The 19750-nt window shown below is 44.3% G+C and overlaps 1 long non-coding RNA gene across 1 annotated transcript in view; it reads right to left on the reverse strand.

The window, feature by feature from the left end:
• Window positions 1-19750, reverse strand: part of LOC110086602 (uncharacterized) — a 65940-nt gene that overhangs the window by 34630 nt on the left and 11560 nt on the right. Inside the window, exons 2-3 of the long non-coding RNA XR_012087841.2 lie at window positions 5617-5691; window positions 571-680 (exon numbers count right to left, since the gene is read on the reverse strand). This is a non-coding gene — a long non-coding RNA (uncharacterized LOC110086602). The remainder of the gene's footprint in view (window positions 1-570; window positions 681-5616; window positions 5692-19750) is intronic.

Here is a 19750-nt window from a genome sequence, read left to right on the forward strand (position 1 = left end):
AGAGGTAAGAGTGAAACAAGTTACTGTATTAATAATCAAATAAATACATTAAGATCTGCAAAGAACCTGTTAAAGCGAACTGTAATCAATAAACCTGTGTTGATCAACTTTATGCTCAGACCACAATCTTTCTAATTAAAGGGTGTTGACAGAGGTCAACTGGCGGCAGCAAGGTAAAGGTTGGGAGTTCGATTCGCCCACTGGGCCTCCAGGGAGAAGAGCCAGCCTCAGTAGCCTTGGGCAACCTGCACCGTCCCAGGATGCCTCCAGAAGAAGGGAATGGGAAACCACTTCTGAGTCACTCTCTACCTGGAAAACCTTGAAAAGGATTACCATAAGTCAAAATTGACCTGATACCACGCAATTATTATATATTATTTATAGTTTCCTATAATCTTCCATTAAAGAAAAAAAATCAGAAATAAAGGCCAGATACTGTCAACTAAATCTTGTGCAGTGTTCTGCAGTGAATATATTGAAATAACAGGAAGAACACTCAGTAAAAAGCAAAAGCAATATCTGTTAAAGTTTCTACAAAAACTGGTCATCGAAAAATGTTTACTGACTCACAATAGCTTCACTTCTGTCTTGTCATCCAACCATATCCATTTGTTAGATTCCTTAATTGCTCCAATCCAATAAGAGTTGTGCTTTCCATAGGCTATTCCTTCTATGAACTCCTGTAACAAACAAGAGCAATCAGAAGATCTTTATTGGAAATGAGGGAAACAGATGTTCATCTCACCAGAAAATGTTCCTTTCTCAAGAAGGCAGCAGACCTTTACAAATTTTCAGCATGGGAGAACTGGAGATGAAAAGCATGTGTGTAAAGAGAATGTGTATACAGCGGGGTCTCGACTTACGGAATTAATCCGTATTGGAATGGGGTCCGTAGGTCGAAAAGTCCGAAGGTCAAAAATGCATTCCCCATAGGAATGCTTTCATCATAGGCATCCTTCAGTCTCGAGAGACTATGGTATGCATTGAAAACCAATTAATTCGTAACCCACCCAAGAAACACCTCCCCACGCACACACAAAATTAAAAGAAATGTAAAAAAAATTAAACTTACCTTTTCGAAGCCTTCTAGGATGCCCCATGGCTGTCATCACCACTGCTGCAGGACTCCGAGGGCTTTGGCGCCACTGCCAGAGGCCTCTCGGAGCTCCCCCGCCAACACAGGCTTTCCCAGAGTGAACTGGGCCTACCAGGGGATGGCTTCCCCCAGTAGGCCTGGTCTACCAGGAAAGCCTGGTAGACTGGGCCTACCGTGGGATGGCTTCTCCCGGTAGGCCCGATCTATTGCCCGGGAAAGCCGGCATTGGCGGGGAAGGCATCCGGAGGTCCCCCGCCCCCGCCGCTGGGAGCCGAGCTGCGCCGGGCGATCCTGGCCATGCTCGGATTCCTGGACTTCCCCCGCCCAGCTGGGGAAGTCCAGGAGTCCGAGCATGGCCGGGATCGCCCGGCGCGGCTTGGCTCCCAGCGGTGGCAGCGGGAGGGGGAACTCCGGATGCCTTCCAGGCAGAGAAGCCCTGGAAGGCATCTGAAGTCCCCCCCCCCACCGCCGCCGCTGATGGGAGCCTTTGGAGGTCTCAAATGGCTTTCTCCCTGAAATTCGAATTTCCCGCCCTTCCTGCCTTTTTGCCTGCGGAGCTCTCAAAGGCAGGGAGAAAGGGCAGGAGAAGTCATGGAAGGCACCTGGAGGTTCCCCCTACTGCCGCTGCTGGGAGTCCAAGCATGGCTGGGATTGCCCAGTGCGGCTTGGCTCCCAGCCGTGGCGACAGCGGTGGGAGACCTCAGGATGCCTTCCATGGCTTCTCCGCCACCCTGGAAGGCATGCGGAGGTTCCTCTCACCGCCAATAGTGCTTCGGAGGCATTATCGGCGGGGGGGGACCTCCAAGATGCCACCCATGGTGGCAGAGAAGGCCAGGAAGGCATCCGGAGGCTGATCCATGGCCTACAGACTGGAAAGGGGAGGCGGGGAAAGCGGCAGATTTGAATTTGGCAGTTTCCCCGCCTCCCTCTTCTGGTCTGTAGGTCGATTCTCTCGCCGCAAGTCAAAGTAATACTTTGCGGCCGGAGAAGTACGTACGTCTAAAAGTATGTAAGTGGAGCCATTCGTAAGTCGAGACTCCACTGTAGCTCCGAGGGAGACCTTGTCACTGTGTTGTTAAGATCAATGAGGGAAGAGTGATCCACAGTGCATTGTGGGAACCTTTTCTCCACTCCCTGCCCCTAGCTGGCAGTGTTGATACAGGTGCCTCTTCTACTGCTACTGGTCGAAGAGATAGCTCTTCTTTGCCTCCTAGCTGGCTGGTGATCAGGGAGGCAAAAGGGAAAAATGTGTTGTGTGCCTTATGGCCCAGTGGGCTGGACCAATAAAAAGACTCCTAGGAGTTACAGATACAGTGGTGCCTCGCATAGCGAGGTCAATCCGTTCCGGATTAACCTTCGCTATGCTGAAGCATCGTTGAACGGCACAGAAAAGCCCATTGGAACGCATTAAACATGGTTGAATGCGTTCCAAATGGGCCAAATACTCACCGTTCAACGAAGCTTCGTAATGGCCGGCAGCCATTTTCGCGCCCTCGCCTCGCTTAACGAGGGCGCGAAAATGCTGCGCGCGGCCATTTTGGGCCATTTCCGGGCTTCCGGCGGCCATTTTGGCCGCCGAACAGCTGATCGTCGGGCTTCATTTTGTGAAGATCGGTAAGCGAAACGCTTACCGGCCTTCGCAAAGCGAATTGTGCCCCATAGGAAAAACGTTAAGCGATCGCATCAGCGATCCGAAAAAACGGATCGCTATGCGATTTCATTGTTATGCGGTGCGCTCGTTAAGCGAGGCACCACTGTATCATGTTACAGGATGGGATAGGAGCAGTCCAAAAACAAAGTAGTTCTCAACTACAGAAAACTCTCTATACATCATACAAGAATTACACTATATGCACGTTAATCAGTTTTTGCATGCCTCAGGTAGCAGTTGTGGCTCCAACCTTTGTGCCTTTTCAAATCGCCCGTCTGGAACAACTGGGGCTCCCTCTCTTTGTGTTTTAACAATGCTGGCCACTCTGACATGTAGCACTGTTTCAAATGCAGGAGATCTGTCAGTTTCTACTTTGGTGAAGGGGATGGAATCAACTGAGGTGCAGCTGCATGGCAAAGGAGGCAACCCGAAGCCCCCTAGAAGAGAAAGAAGCCCAACCACAGGTCACACTGACAAGTGAGATGTGTAGGAGAAAGGGGAGATTTGTTGTGAGCTTTGAAAGAATGTCACAACAACCTTCCTATGAGCTTCTGAGAGCAGAGCATGAGACATCCCTATAGCAAAATGTGTGCCAGGGTAGGCACACTTGCCCTGAGTATGCAGAACGTATGGCCAGCCAATACCAGGACAGTTTCATGGATGAGATGGCCTGAGAGGTTGGTTGTTGGCTAATGAGTTTCAAGGGCAAACCTGTAAATGCACTTGTACCAAGAGGAGCTCTGAGCATTGCTGTGACAAGTGGTGTCACCTAAAGAGGAGCCAGAAGAAGGAGAATGTGTAGGCTTCGCAAAAGAAAGAGAAGGGGTACTCTTTCATGCGGGGAGGAGGAGTAAATAGGGCCAGGAAATTTTGCTATTAATTGTCTGAATAGACTCCCCTGTAGGTTTTGATGTCCTCTAAATTATGGTATTCTGGTGAAAAGCCCCAGTTGCCCAACTTTGTTACAGCCCTGGATCTGAGGAAGGTTGGAAGCATTTATTTATTTATTTTATTTTATTTTATTTTATTTATTTTATTTACTGTATATCCCGCCTATCTGGTCGGTTAATGGCCATCTGAGAGACTGTAGGACGGTCCTTTAGGGCCAGGAGAAACTATGCATACAACTTTCTGTCAATGGATGGGAAAGCTGGCCATTTCAGGAGAGCCCACTCTCAAGGTCTTGTATTCTGGGCTCTGGCTTTCCCCCCTCCCAGCAGGGACAAGGTAATCAGCACGCCCTGACACCTTCTGCTCAGACCCTTTTGTTGTTAAATCCTGAATCAGTCCAGAAAATGTCTCAACTGAGTTTTGATCTGACTGTGGATGAAAGGGCTGACCTGGCACATTAGAGACCTGAGTGGGAAGGGTAGTCCCCCAGGTTACTCCATCCAACATCAGGTTAAACTGGAAGTGCATGGGACGGGTCATCCTTGTGTTTAGAAATTCCATCAAGGTTAGCAGATTTGCCACCTTGGCTTGTGCCGGGTTGGACTACCTCCACCTGTCAGTGGACCAATGGGACAGAATTGGGGTAGTCCTACTGTACTGTTCCCCTTGCAACTCAAATTCTTGGGTTTTTTGTAGGGGTTGTTTTTATACCAGAGGACACTGGTTGAGGTAAGGAGAAGACTTGGAAGTTGGCATCCCTCCATCCCCTGGGCTCATAACTGTTTTGGGTCTCTTTTCTGGCTTGCAAAGTCTCTTCAGATCCTTAAGATAACAATAGCACTCACTGCCAGAGACAGTGTCTCTGTGTCATACAATGAGTTATGTGGGAAGACCTGTGGATGCTGAGCCTCCAGCACATCTCTAGGAGAACCCTTTTGGCAACATTTTGTTTTGTTTTTATATTCCTTCTCCCCTATATTTTAATACCGTATAACCCTACCAAATCATCCCCTGCCATTCTAATTTATTGTGATATTGTGGCCAGTCCCTGGCAGCTTTGGGGAGAAATTGTTAACTTGGGTCTTTTTCTACTTATGGAGGGATGTGTTTTGATAGGACGGAAAACAGAGTTGGGGAGCAGCTAATGGAATTGTTTGGGACAAGAGAAAATGTGGTGGGGAATGTCAGCTGCAGCATCTCTGCTGGATTACTGCAACACACTCCATGTGGGGCTGCCTTTGGAAAGTGTATGGAAAATCCAGTGGGTCCAGAATGGTGCAGCCAGGTTGTTAACTGGGGCTGATTAGAGGAAATGTATTACTCACCCATTGCACCAGCTCCATTGGCTGCCAGTCTGTTTCAGGACACAATGCGAAGGGGTGGCTTTAACCTATAAAGCCCTAAATGGTCTGAGTCCAAGCTGTCTAAAAGACTGGGGCAGGATTTAGGCTTTCCTCTGAACTAGGCCAGAGAAAGACAGGGCCAAACTACACAGTACTCACTGAGCTTGCTTTTAGATATGGAGCCCCTTTACTGAGTAAAAGGCATCGGCTTCTCCTAACCCAACCTTTCCTCAGTTCTACATCTTGCATATTAATTTGCTTTGTTTTGTGATTCATCATTGGGAAGATAAGACCCTCGTATGGGTTCAAGGCAAGAAAGCATGCAGAAAGTTGCAGGCAGCAGCCTGAGTGAGCTGCAAGGACATTGGTGTTGCCTGGTGGGAACTGGTGATGGTGCGGGCTGACAACGGCTGAAGGATTAAATTTGTACTTGTTTCACTCCAGTATTTCCTAACAGAGCACATAAAAACAATACAGGTTTTTAAAGATTTCCCCCTCATTGAAACAGAGCTCCTGCAATGCCACCCCTTCTGCTTCTGGAAGGAAAGACTGGGAGGAAGATTAGTTGGAAATGATAGGAAGGCACCCAAAGGTGGAACAAGGGGTCACCATGCTACGAAGGGTGTTCTGCTTACCTCCTCCTCAGCATTTTCAACCCGAAGCAGTTTAGCATTCTGTCTCATACAAAATTTTCTTGATTCAGTCCAGTTCTGTGGTTGAACAACAAATAAATAGATTGCATCTTTATGGGCCATCCAGTCATGATTCAATTTGTAACGAATTTCGACTTTCATCCAAGTCAGATTATGAGAACAAAGAGACAAGAAGAAGTGTTTAGTAGATATCTGTTTGTATGCCTCTCTAAATGTTACAAAATAAAGTTGGAATACATTTTCCCATAAAACACACAGCATTAACCAGAAAATCAGAAGTGTTTATTATAATGAAAACACTTTGCCTATTTGAATTGCGATCTCATTCATAAATATTCACGAAGGCTTTCACGGCCAGGATGTAATGGTTGTTGTGGGTTTTTCGGGCTTCTTGGCCATGTTCTGAAGGTGGTTTTTCCTAACCTTTCGCCAGTCTCTGTGGCCGGCATCTTCAGAGGACAGCAACTGTGCTCTGGAGATGCCGGCCACAGAGACTGGCGAAATGTTAGGAAGAACAACCTCCAGAAAACGGCCAAAGAGCCCGAAAAACCCACAACTCATTCATATGCTTCCCTGTTCTATTTTTTTGAATCCATCATATTTTTAAGTGATTTCCAGCTTATCTACAGTTTATTGCTACAAACATACCACTAGCAGCATTATATACGAGAAAATAATGCATAAGGATGTCTAAAGCATGACAATTCATGTTCCAATAAACAGCATACCTTTATTTCTCTAAATCTATTTTGTGGCTCACTTGCTCCTCACGCCATTTCTAATGTGCTATCTTATATATGGTCTCATCCATGCCCATTCATACTAATATTATATAGTGGTGCAATTGGAAGATTCCACATACAAAGAATAGCTTTGTTGCAGTAGTTAACAAGCAGGTGGAGTTATACAGTATATCACAGAAGTGAGTACACCACCTCACATTTCATAAACATTTTAGTATATATTTTCATGTGACAACACTGAAGAAATGACACTTGGCTACAATGTAAAGCAGTGAGTATACAGCTTGTATAACAGTGTAAATGTGCTGTCCCCTCAAAATAACACAACACACAGCCATTAGTGTCTAAATCGGTGGCAACCAAAGTAAGTACACCCCTAAGTCTCAGGTGTCCAAATTGGGCACAAAGTGTCAACATTTTGTGTGGCCACCATTATTTTCCAGCACTGCCTTAACCCTCTTGGGCACAGAGTTTCCCAGAGCTTCACAAGTGTCCCCCGGAGTTCTCTTCCACTCCTCCATGACGACATCACAGAGCTGGTGGATGTTAGAGACCTTGCGTACCTCCACCTTCCATTTCAGGATGCCCCACAGATGCTCAATAAGGTTCAGGTCTGGAGACATGCTTGGCCAGTCCATCACCTTTACCCTCAGCTTCTTTAGCAAGGCATTTGTCATTTTGGATGTGTGTTTGGGGTTGTTATCATGTTGGAATACTGCCCCGCGGCCCAGTCTCCAAAGGGATCATGCTCTGCTTCAGTATGTTACTGTACGTGTTGCCATTCATGATTCCCTCAATGAACTGTAGCTCCCAGTGCCGGCAGCACTCATGTGACCTCAGGCCATGCCACTCCCACCACAATGCTTGACTGTAGGCATGACACGCTTGTCTTTGTACTCCTCACCTGGTTGCTGCCCACACGCTTTACACCATCTGAACCAAATAAGTTTATCTTGGTCTCATCGGACCACAGGACATGGTTCCAGAAATCCATGTCCTTAGTCTGCTTGTCTGCAGCAAACCATATACAGGCTTTCTTGTGCATCATCTTTAGAAGAGGCTTCTTTCTGGGATTACAGCTCTGGAGACCAATGTGATGCAGTGTGTGGCGTATGGTCTGAGCACTGACAGGCTGACCCCCCACTCCTTCAACCTCTGCAGCGATGCTGACAGCACTCATATGTCTATTTCCCAAAGCCAACCTCTGGAAATGACGCTGAACACAAGCACTCAACTTCTTTGGTCAACCATGGCGAGGCCTGTTCTGAGTGGACCCTGTCCTATTAAACTGCTGTATGGTCTTGGCCATCATGCTACAGCTCAGTTTCAGGGTTTTGGCAATCTACTTATAACCTAGGCCATCTTGAGGTAGAGCAACCATTCATTTTTTCAGATCCTCAGATCATTCATGACCATGAAATGCCATGTGGAACTTCCAGTGACTAATCTGAGAGAGTGAGAGCGAGAACATCTGCTCTCCCTTCACAACTGAGACTTGTCTAATGACACCAGGGAGGGAAAATGGCTACTTGGGCCCAATTTGGACATTGTCACTTAGGGGTGTACTCACTTTTGTTTCCAGCTGTTTAGACATGAAATGTGAGGGGGTGTAATCACTTCTGTGATATACTGTAAGTCTTCCTGGTGAGCACTAGTGATCACTCTCTCCCTAGATGTCGAGCTGGATAAACACATTGGCAAAGCAACTACCATGTTCTCTATAATCACGAGGAGAGTATGGCTTAATAAGAAGCTGATGGCATATACCAAGATCCAGGTCTATAGAGCCTGTGTCCTGAGCACACTGCTGTTCTGCAGTGAGTCCTGGACCCTTTGTTCATGCCAGGAGAGGAAGCTGAACATGTTCCATATGTGTTGTCTGCGATGTATTTTTTGTATTACCCGGCAGGACAAAGTTCCAAATAGAGTAGTCCTAGAACAAGCTGGATTTTTAAAGCATATATACATTACTGAAACAGCAACATCTACATTGCCTCGGGAATATCATGAGAATGGCTGATGGTCGGATTCCAAAAGATCTCCTGTAGAATTAATGCAGGGAAAGCGCCCCAGAGGGAGACCACAGCTACGATCCAAGGACATCTGCAAGCAGGAACTGAAGGCCTTAGGAATGGACCTCAACAGATGGGAAACTTTGACCTCTGAACGTTCAGCCTGGAGGCAGGCAGTGCAGCATGGCCTCTCCCAATTTGAAGAGACGCTTATCCAGCAGGCCGAGGCAAAGAGGCTGTTCCGAAAGCAGAAAAATCAGGGAGCTGGACAGGGGACAGATTGCATTTGTCTTCAGTGTGGAAGGGGTTGTCACACTCAAATTGGCCTTCTCAACCACACCAGACGTTGTTCCAAGACCTCTATTCAGAACACATTACCACAATCTCTCAAGACTGAAGGATGCCTACAGGCAAGTCCTGGTGAACAACATCTACATTATCTCAGAAATATAATTTTAGGAGATGAATCTACTTCATAGCCTTTGTATATTTTGTACTTTTAAAAATTTGCTGCCCAAAACTGCATATTTAAAATTTCAGTAAAATATATGCAGCAAATTTGCACCCACTGACATCTGCAATATCTCTCCTCTTGACTTAGTAATACATCGTATTTAAATGTGAAGGGAGTAAACAATCCCTATAAGATTCATTGAGATGCATCTTACAATATAATGGCTTAAGCTTTTGTACTTCTCCAAGGTAGTTATCTCTGGAGGGCCACAGGGATACCCCCAACTCCAGGACTCACAGAAAGAACAACACTCTTCAGTTGTGTTTTTCTTCAGCCAAGGCAGATTTAGTGTGAATCCTACCATGACACCAGCATTGAATTTCATTGGCATCGCAATCTTAAAGTAACTCACTTATTTCTTCTTCCAATTGACTAAGCATTACAGCCAGTACAGCTAACTCTTCTGCAACCTTGTCTGCATCAAAAATTGTTTCAATATCTAAAATGAATTGCAATAGTTCAAGTCAGGGGAATTTCTCTTGAGTTGTCTTTAAAGCACTTCCTACCATTACTGTTATGTTTTGCACAGAATGGGAGTGTGTACACCCACATCCATGTGCACACCCTTATGCACATGCTATAATTTATGCTTTTACCAGTTGGGATGGGTTGCCTGTTTTTCTGGGTACGGGAGGAGAATGTTTGTGGCATGGGTGAGTGTTTTGCCCAGAAGCAAGCCTTTGCACAATGGTTTGACTTTAGGTGGCCCAACTCCACCACTTCAAAAACTTTCCCCAATGCTCCCTTTTTGGACTACAGATCACAAAATACCCCAGCCAGGTGGCAATTGGAAAATGCAACATTTCCAAGGTCTGATCTAAACACGGAAGGAGGCCCAAAAGAGTACAGTTTCTGTGCCTGCACTATTTTTGAATGCTGTCCATTTTAAATGTTTTGGGAAGGACATGTCACAAGCCACATCAGCTACCTACAGCACACTTCAGCAGAGATGGATGAGCTCTCTCTAGTTCTCCTTTGAAATCATGTCAGATTCTTTTTAAAAGCATACCTGTCCAAAGTCACCAATATTCTTATTACCAGGTTTTACACATTTCTTTCATGCCAAGACTAAGAGATTTACCCTAACATTTTTAGTTTTTTGCAGGGGGTAGAGGATTCCCAGAAAGTGCATAGTCCCAGAAAGGAGAAGTACAGTATAAGATTTGCAGTCCAGAAGTCCAAAGTGTGCATCCCAAAAACACAACACAGATATTAAGTAGAGCTAGCTCCAGGGGTATGTTAAGAATCTCTCTGAAAAGTCAGCTCTGGAGCAGGCAGGAAAGAATGAGGCCAGGAGCTTGCTTTTCCACTGGGAGGGCATGCTAATCGGTTTGCATGTTGTTGCCTGGCAGACAGGAGTGGCTTCTCAGAAAAAGGCGAAATAACACCCTCTCCCTATTTCCTATCGATTCTTTCCTTGTTTCTCTGCAAGGTTGCAGAGCAAAAATGCACTGTTGGTTTGCATGAAGGAAGCTCCAGTTTGGAATCCTAAGCTGCAGAAAACAGACCCTTATTGCTCAAGCCAACAGCGCATTTGACCTCCCAGCACTGCGGATTGTGCGATTACAGTGCCTGTGCTGGGGAAGATGCACTGGGGCACTTCCAGACCAACAGTCATCAGGTAAAGATAGCTTGAGGTCTGGGGGTGTTTATTAGCATCTGGCCGTGTTCCTACTGTCTGGTGACCGCTGAAACTTGGGTCTGGGGACTCACCCATTCCTTGATCGGGGGATGTCAGCATACCCCTGCCTTTCAGCTGTTTCTGCACTACAGCAGGCTCCCTCTTTTGCCAAAGGATGGCAAATTTCATATTTGGATGTTATCAATAAAGTGTGGCCCATATTTAACCCATATTACTGTCTCATGTCTTTATTCCAGGGTTGGGACGGCAATGAGTCCGGGAGGTTGCTTTTGCAATGGGAGGGCATGCTAATTGGCTTGTATGTAGTTGCCTGCCAGAAAAGAGTGGCTTCTTCTATGGAAAAATGAGAAATAACACCCTCTCCCCCATTTTCTATCGATTCTTTGTTTCTCTGCAAGGTCGCACAGCAAAAACACACTCTTGGTTTGCATGTAGGGAGCTCCAGTTTGGAATCCTAGGGTGCAGAAAGCAGACCCTTGTTGCTCAACCAGCTGATTACCTTCCTGAAGGTAATGCTGTGGATCCCATGAGATGCTCTCTCTCCCTCTATGCAGCCTCTCATGCCCTCATGTATTTTCTGCCACTGGATGGAACAATGTCCTGAAAAAAGAGAGGGGTTAGAGGGGTCTCTAGGCATTGTGCTCTGCATGATGGCTCCTGGCTTGTGCAGGAATATCATCTTCTCCTGACTGCTGACTCCATCTTCTCTTCCTCAGGCCGAACTGTGTTGTTCTCTGGCACCATAGAATCATGAAGTTAGAACGGGGCCTATAAGGCCATCGAGTCCAACCCCCTGCTCAGTGCAGGAATAGAAATCAAATGATATCTGCCAGGTGGTTGTCTAAATTTCTCTTGAATGCCTCCAGTGTTGAAGCACTTGGCACCTCTTGAGGTCATTGGTTCCATTGCTGGTCTGCTCTAACAGTTGGGACGTTTTTTCCTGATATTCAACTGAAATTTATTTATTTATTTATTTATTTATTTATTTATTTATTTATTTATTTATTTATTTATTTGATTTCATTTGATTTCATTTGATTTGATTTTTACCCCACCCCTCTAAATCTGGCTTCCTGTAACTTGAGCCTATTGTTGCATGTCCTGCATTCTGGGATGATCGAGAACAGGTCCTACCCCTCCTCTTTATGACTATTTTTCAAGTATTTGAAGTGTTATCAGATCTCCCCTCAATCTTCTTTTCTTGAGACTAAACATACCCAGTTCTTTCAATCTTCCCTCATAGGGCTTCATTTCCAGTCCCCTGATCATCCTTGTTGCCCTCCTCTGAACTTGCTCCAGTTTGTCGGCATCCTTCTTTAAGTATGGTGTCCAGAACTAGACACAGTACTCACGGTGAGGTCTAACCAGTGCTGGAGAGAGGGGGACTAGCACCTTGCAGGATTTCGAAACTATAGTTCTATTAGTGCAGCCTAAAATAGCATTTGCCCTTTTTGTAGCCACATCACACAGTTGCCTAATATTCAGCTTGACATACAATAAATCCAAGATCCTTTTTACTCATAGTGTTGATGAGCCAGGTATCCCCCATTTTGTAACTGTATGGTTTCTTTTTCCTAGTTGCAATACTTTGCACTTATCCCTTTTGAATTTCATCATGGTTTTTGTTTCTCAAGCTCAGTGCTTAAGCCTATATAGATTATTTTGAATTTTGATCCAGGTGTTAGCTATTCCACCCAATTTTGTGTAATCCACAAATTTGATTAGCATTCCATGTATCCCCTGATCTAGGTCAGTAATAAAAATATTGAATAGTGCTAGGCCCAGGACTGAGCCCTGGCATACCCCACTTCTTACTTCCTCCCAGTTTGAAAAGGAGCCATTAATCATCACCCTCTGAGTATGATTCTCAATGCCAACTGTGTATCCATTAGATTAGCAAATTGTTCTAACTAGCCCACACCTAGTTAGCTTGCTAATCAGAATATCATGGGGCACTTTTTCAAAATCTTTGCTGAAGTCAAGATATATTATGTCTACAGCATTCCCTCTGTCAGGGAGGTTACCTGATTAAAAAATGAAATCATTAGTTTGACAGGATTTGCATTATTTATTATTGCATTATTTTCTAGGTGGTTGCATATAGATCACTTTATAGTCTGTGTTATACCATAGTCTCTCGAGACTGAAGGATGCCTACATAGTCTGTGTCAAGATTTTCCCAGAATTGATTTCAGGCTGACTGGTCTGTAATTCCCAGGTTCGTCCTTTTTGAAAATAGGTAAAACATTAGCCCTTCTCAAGTCATCAGGCACCTCACCCATTTCCCATGATTTCAAGAAAATAATGGACAGTGGTTCTGAGGGTTCTTCAACCAGTTCCTTGGGTAGAGTTCATCCAGCCCTGGAGATCTGAACTTGACTATTTGTTTCTCAATCTCTAGCCTAAAGGAACCATTAGAAGGTGTAAAGCAGAGATGTCCAACAGGCATTCAGAAAGTGGCAGAACCTTCTGTGGTGAATGTGGTGACTGGACCAGCAGCAGTCACTGCAGTGAGGGATGTGACCAACTCATGGACAAATGTGTGGGTGTGGTCAGTTGATGTGGAAAGACCTCACTCTGACCCCTAGTGAAGGGCGATGACTGCCTGTGTTTGCATGGACGAAGGAAAATGTGATGAATGGAGGAAGAGGAAAGAAGGAGAGAGTAAGGATTTGAACTTCTCTCACCTTCAGTAAAAGGGGTGTCTCATCATTTTGAGAAAACTTGTCAAAATTATGGGTAATCACCGCAACATTTTACTCCTACCCAAGAGCAGAAAGACCAGCCTTTTTTAAAATGAGCATAAAGCTGTGTAAAAATACAGCAACCCCCCTATATATGGAAAATGTGTATTTTGTGTGAAAAAGCTTGGAGTTTGTGCAAAACCCAAGTCTTTCCATATGGAACATGTCAAAGATAATTTGCACACTGAGGCAGAACAAGACCTATGATAATCAGCAGCCGTACTTCACAGTGTGCAAAATGCTGAATCATGCAGTCTAGGACGATGCACTGTCCACACTGATTGGCTGTATGTGCATGTTTATAACTGTGTGGACATGTGGCGAAGATGTAGGCCCTCTTCTAATGAATGTCATGTTGTCAAGCTGCTGGTTTGTACTGCTGAACTTCTATATATACTGTAAATACACTTGGGGTTGGAAGAAGCTGTCTTTGTCTGTATGAATCAACTGGACTGCCTGGACTGGGACAAAAACTCTGCTTACTTACACCAACAAGGGGTTATGGGCCCAGAGACATCTGCCTTGCGCCAGAGAAGCCAGTGAGTGGCAGAGGGTACCACAGAGGCCAAAGGAACCAGTCCAGAAGTGGAGAATGTCCAGTAAGGTGAGCATCCTGCCATTCAGAGCCCAGGAGGGATAAAGGACAGAGGACAAAGATAAAAAGGCAGCAAAATGCAGTCAGTTGGGGCCGCAGGAATGGGAGGATTCCCTCTCACAAAGCTAAATGAACGGAACTATCTGACTTGATCAGTTAAAGCCGAAATGCTGCTGAGAAGGGAGGGTTTGTGGAAGATTGTATCCAATCCCCCCACTGTCCTAAATGAGGAACAGACAAAGCAAAATGAGAAGGCTTTAACAACAATAGTTCTGTGCTTAGAGGACAGCCAGTTAATGCACGTGCATGGACTGACCTCAACTAGGCAGTGCTGGCAAGCTCTGCATTGTGTCTATGTTCGGGACTCTGCTGGAAGCAAAGTTGCTTTGACACAAAAATTATACAGAGCAAGGCTTGACCGTGATGGAAGCATGTCAGAACACTTAGAGCAGATGAGAAATCTGTTTGTGGAGCTTGAGCAGAAGGGCATGCAGTTCACAGAGATTCACAAAGTGTATGTGATCCTGAGCAGTCTTGCAGAAGATTACAATGTGTTAGTAACAAGCCTGGAATCCATGCCAGAGAGAGATTTAACCCTGGAGTATCTGACAAGCAGATAGTTGGAGGAAGACAAAAAAGGGAATTAGAGGTCCCAAATCAGAATGAGAGATGACATCCCACAGCAGAGGAGAGCTGCTTCCAGGAGCAACAGAGAACAGACAGGAAAGGCTCTTGCTGTAAGAAGCTGTTTCAAGTGTGTATCGGAAAAGCATTTGCAAAGGAACTGCAGAGAAAAAGAAACTAGCTGGAGAAGCGGAGGCAAGAAGCAAGGGAGGATTTCTCTTGTACAGGCTTCTGATAACTCCAAGGTCAAAACCTGGATTCTTGACAGTGGAGCTGTTTTTCTTTTGACTCATAAATCAGATGATTTTCTTCCCTAGGTGCTTCAAAAAACGGCTATGTGAGCCTGGCGAATAGAGAGAAGTTGTCAGTAATGGGAGAGGGAACATTTTACGTTCCAGGTTTCCAAAGGGATCTACATGGTGTTTTGCATGTGCCCAATTTAGACTGTAATATCCTAAGTGTCTCATGTCTGGACAAGAAATGGTTTACAGTTTCATTTGCTGATAGTACATGTGTAATTAAGAAATGGAGCAGGGTGTGTGCCACAGCAAAACTTGAAAATAATTTATATGAATTGGAGGGAAAAACACAAAACAAAGTAACACATGCCATAGGCAAAAACTCACCACCACATGACCAGTGTGCTCATTTGATACACAGGAGACTGGGTCATGCTAATTTCAGGGTGGTAGGAAAAAATGCAAAAGATGGCAAAAGTTTTGAAAATGAAACCCTGTAAGAATTTTCTGGATTGCAATGCATCCAAAGTTGCAAAATCAAAGGTCCAAAAAATAAGCAAGGAAAGTAACAGGCAAACACAATAGGCCTTTCCAGTTGGACCATGCAGATATAATAGGGCCTCTAGCGCCATCTATCAGAGGACGAGATGGTTGGACAGTGTCACCAAAGCTACCAACAAGAATTTGACCAAACTCCATGAGGCAGTGGAAGACAGGAGGGCCTGGCGTGCTCTGGTCCATGGGGTCACGAACAGTCAGACATGACTTAACGACTAAACAACAACAAAAGCACCATCTATGGGAGGAGCTAAATATGTTTTAGTCTTGCTCAATGACCACACAAGTTTCTCATTCTGTTTTCTCATGAAAAATAAGGCAGAAGTGTTTGATCATTTCAGGGGATGAGTGAACTTTGTGGAAAGGCGTTATGGCCAAAAGGTGCGGTAGTTGCAGACAGACAGAGGGTCTGAATTCATATCTGGAAAGTTCCAGACATGGCTGACAAAGGTAGGGATACATCATTTCAAAAGGTGTGGCAGAACTCAGGAATGGAGTCCTGCAAACCATGAAAGACGCCCTATTAGCGGATGCTAACATGAGTAATTTGTACTGAGGGAGGCGTTGCAGATGGCTAACTACATAGTTAATAAAATTTGGTCTTCTGCCATCGAACAGACTCCATATTTCATGTTATATGGCAAAGAACCTTCCCTGCAACATATGAGAGTGTTTGGATGCAGTGCCTGGGTGCACATCCCAAAGGAAACGAGAAGAAAAGGGAGACCAGAAACCAAGAAAATGAGGTTTCTGGGGTATAAAAAAGGGTCTAAATCATATAGATTCTTAGATGGAAATATAAATGTGGTTATTTCCAGATCAGCCAATTTTTGTGAACATGAAAATTGGGACAAGGTTCATGCAAACTCAGAAGTGTTCATACCCCTAAACACCTCAGGAAATAGAGGTGGTTCCAAAGCAAGAGGCTGAAGGAAGCTCAAGTCCCAGCAGCTCAGAGGAGGAGGATGGGGAATGTAGTGATACAGAGAGTCAGCCTCTTAAAGAACAACCAGAGGTCCCCAGAATGTCAGAAAGATCTAAAAAGGAGTACCTCCATCAAGGTTTGGTGTGGGGGAAATAAGAGTTTGTCACCTGTTCCATGAACCTAAGAGTTATGAAAAGGTGTTGCTTCTGCCTGAGGCAGAGAAAATGAAATGGCAACAAGCCATGAAAGAGTTACAATCCATGCATCACCATGGAGTGTTTACAGAAACCACATTGCCACCAGAACAAAAATCAATTGGAAGTAAATGGGTCTACAAAAGAAAAATGCAGATCAATGGGGAATATAGGTACAAAGCCAGACTTGTGGCTTGGGGATACACACAAAGAAAAAACGTACACTTTGATGAGTTTTTTCCCCCAACAGTAAAAGGTAGAATCTCTGAGGCAAGCATTAACTCTGCCTACTTCAAGAAATTACTTGGTTAGTCACTTTGACATAACTACAGCATACTTGAATGCAGAATGCAGATACATGGCTCAGGCACCTGGGTTTGAGAGTTCTCAACCTGGAATGGTTGTATAGGAATGGTTGCCTTGTTTAACCTATGCAACCAGGAATTGTTGTATAGGTTAAACAAGGCAATTTATGTGTTTAAACAGTCTGGACGATATTGGAACCAGTGTCTAGATTCAGCACTGAAATGACTGAAGTTTAAAAGTAGCCTGGCAGACCCATGCCTTTATGTCCAAGAAAATGGAAAAGAGCAAAATATTTTGCTAGCATATGTTGGTGGCATATGCTTTATGTCAAAGGAACAAGCTCAAATTGATCTGTTTGGAAAACAATTGAAAAAGTAGTTCAAACTAAAGAACTTAGCGCAGATGCAGAATTATTTGGGGGTTCCAATTCAGAAAAAAATACAATAGTTATGTCCTAAATCAGAGATTAATGATAGAGGAAATGCTAATAAAATACAACATGCAGGACTGCAAAAGTGTACAGACACCCATGACAGTAGATTTTCAAAAGTCAGAGGATTAAAGCAAAGAGTTTGAAGAAGAAGAAGTGTCGTTGTTGTTTAGTCGTGTCTGACTCTTCATGACCCCATGCTGATTCGTACCAATCAAAAATTGGAAGTTTACAATATCCAGCAAACTGGACAAGGCCAGATATTGCTGTAGGAGTCAATATTCTGAGTAGGCATAGTGCAAAGCCAGCACAAAAACAATGGTTGGGGGTGACAAGAATATTTAGATACCTAAAAGGTACCCTTGACACATGTTTGTTAATACAACCCTCTAGTGATTTAAAATTAAAGGTTTATGTAAATAGGGATTGGGTCAACAACATAGCTGAGAGGAAATCAGTATCAACTTTCACAATAAAGTTTGCTGTGATATTGGTGGGATGGAAATCAAGGCAGCAAAGTTTTGTTGCCACATCCACTGCTGAAGCAGAGTTTGCTGCTCTTTCAGAAGTATATTCAGAGCTAGTGTGGTATAACAGGGACGTGGTGGCACTGCAGGTTAAACCACAGAAGCCTCTGTGCTGTAAGGTCTGTAGATCTTCAGCTGTAAGATCGAATCCACGCGACGGAGTGAGTGCCCATCACTTGTCCCAGCTCCGGCCAACCTAGCAGTTCGAAAGCATGCAAATGCAAGTAGATAAATAGGGACCACCTCGGTGGGAAGGTAACAGCGTTCCATGTCTAAGTCGCACTGGCCATGTGACCACGGGAGATAGTCTTCGTACAAACGCTGGCTCTATGGCTTGGAAACGGGGATGAGCACCGCCCCCTAGAGTCAGACACAGCTGGACAGAAATTGTCAAGGGGAACCTTTATCTTTACCTTTTTAGTGTGGTATAAGCCAGTGGTTCTTAACGTGGGCGATAATGCCCCCCAGGGGGCGATTTCATTTTTCAGGGGGGCGGTAGAATAAAAAGGGGTGGCGTGGGGGCGCTGGAGCAGAAGGGGGCGGTAGGGGGGCACTGGAGCAAGCCAAACCTATGAAGATGGCTGCAGCCTTTTTACAGTGTGCATGAATATATATTTTCCTTCAATTTTAATTTAGTTTCAGACTTTTTGTCTTGAAATTTTTAGTTCCTGCATTTGTTTTTATGCCCTTTTTATATTTCTTTTTGAGTCTTAAAATTCACTTGCAACTAAATCATTAAATGTTACTTTTTGGGGGGCATTTCATTTTCTTGGAATGTAATTTTGTTTTCAGGGGTCATTGGATTTAAGTGTAATAAATAAATAAATAAATAAATAAATAAATAAATAAATAAATAAATAAATAAATAAATAAATCACTGCGGGGAGGGGGGCGATGATAACTTCCTCAATGGGTCAAGGGGGCGTTTCTTTCAAAAAGGTTAAGAACCACTGGTATAAGCAATTGCTTATAGATCTGAAAGTTAAAGTTGATCAGGCCATAACAGTGTTTGAGGACAGCGCCACATGTGTACAGATGGCAACCACAGAAACAATGAGAAGTAGAAGCAAACACATTGATATTAAATATCACAATGTTAGAGAGGCAAAATTCAACTGCAGTATTGTGAAACAGAAAAAAATGTGACAGACTTTCTAACAAAACCACTGAATGTGCGAAGACACAGAGAACTAACTGAAGAGTTGGGAATACGTTGTGCTCAGGTGTAAATTAGGAGGGGTGAAAAGAATAATTTCCACACTGAGGCAGAACAAGTCCCATGATAATCAGCAGCCATACTTGACAGGTGTGCAAAATGCTGAATAATGCAGTCTGGGATGATGCAGTGTCCACACTGATTGGCTGTGCATGTGTATAACTGTGTGGACATGTGGATAAGAGGTACGGATCTCTTCTAATGAATGTCATGTTGTCAAGCTGCCGGTTTGTACTGCTGAACTTCTGTATATACTATAAATACACTTGGTGTTGGAAGAAGCTGTCTTTGTCTGTGTGAATCAACTGGACTGCCTTTAATGGGACAAAAACTCTGCTAACTTATACCAACAGAACAGTGTTTGTTTGTTTTGCTTTGTTTTGTTTTGTTTGTTTTTGCTTTTATGTGCAAATGTGCTCTTGGGAATTTTTGCAGGAAATGCTAAGAACCAGAAGGAAAAAGAAAGGGAAAGGGTGAAGAGAAGGAAGGAAGGAAGGAAGGAAGGAAGGAAGGAAGGAAGGAAGGAAGGAAGGAAGGAAGGAAGGAAGGAAGAGAAAGAAAGAAATGTATTCTGGAAGGATTCCACAGCCAGGGTCCAATGGTTGTTGTGGGTTTTCCAGGCTGTTTGGCCGTGTTCTTAAGGTTTTTCTTCCTAACATTTCGCCAGTCTCTGTGGGCATAGGGTTGCCAGATACATTGGTACCAAAAGGAGGACATAGAAAGACAAAAAGGAGGACAAAGGAGGACATATTGAATGTTTCATTTGAATCCACATTAAACCCGCAATCAATACAATTTTATTACAATTCCTGCCAATAAACGTCTCTTAGTGAACTGACCAAGAACC

The sequence above is a fragment of the Pogona vitticeps genome, chromosome 5 (assembly GCF_051106095.1).
Source record: "Pogona vitticeps strain Pit_001003342236 chromosome 5, PviZW2.1, whole genome shotgun sequence".
Lineage (NCBI taxonomy): Eukaryota > Metazoa > Chordata > Lepidosauria > Squamata > Agamidae > Pogona > Pogona vitticeps.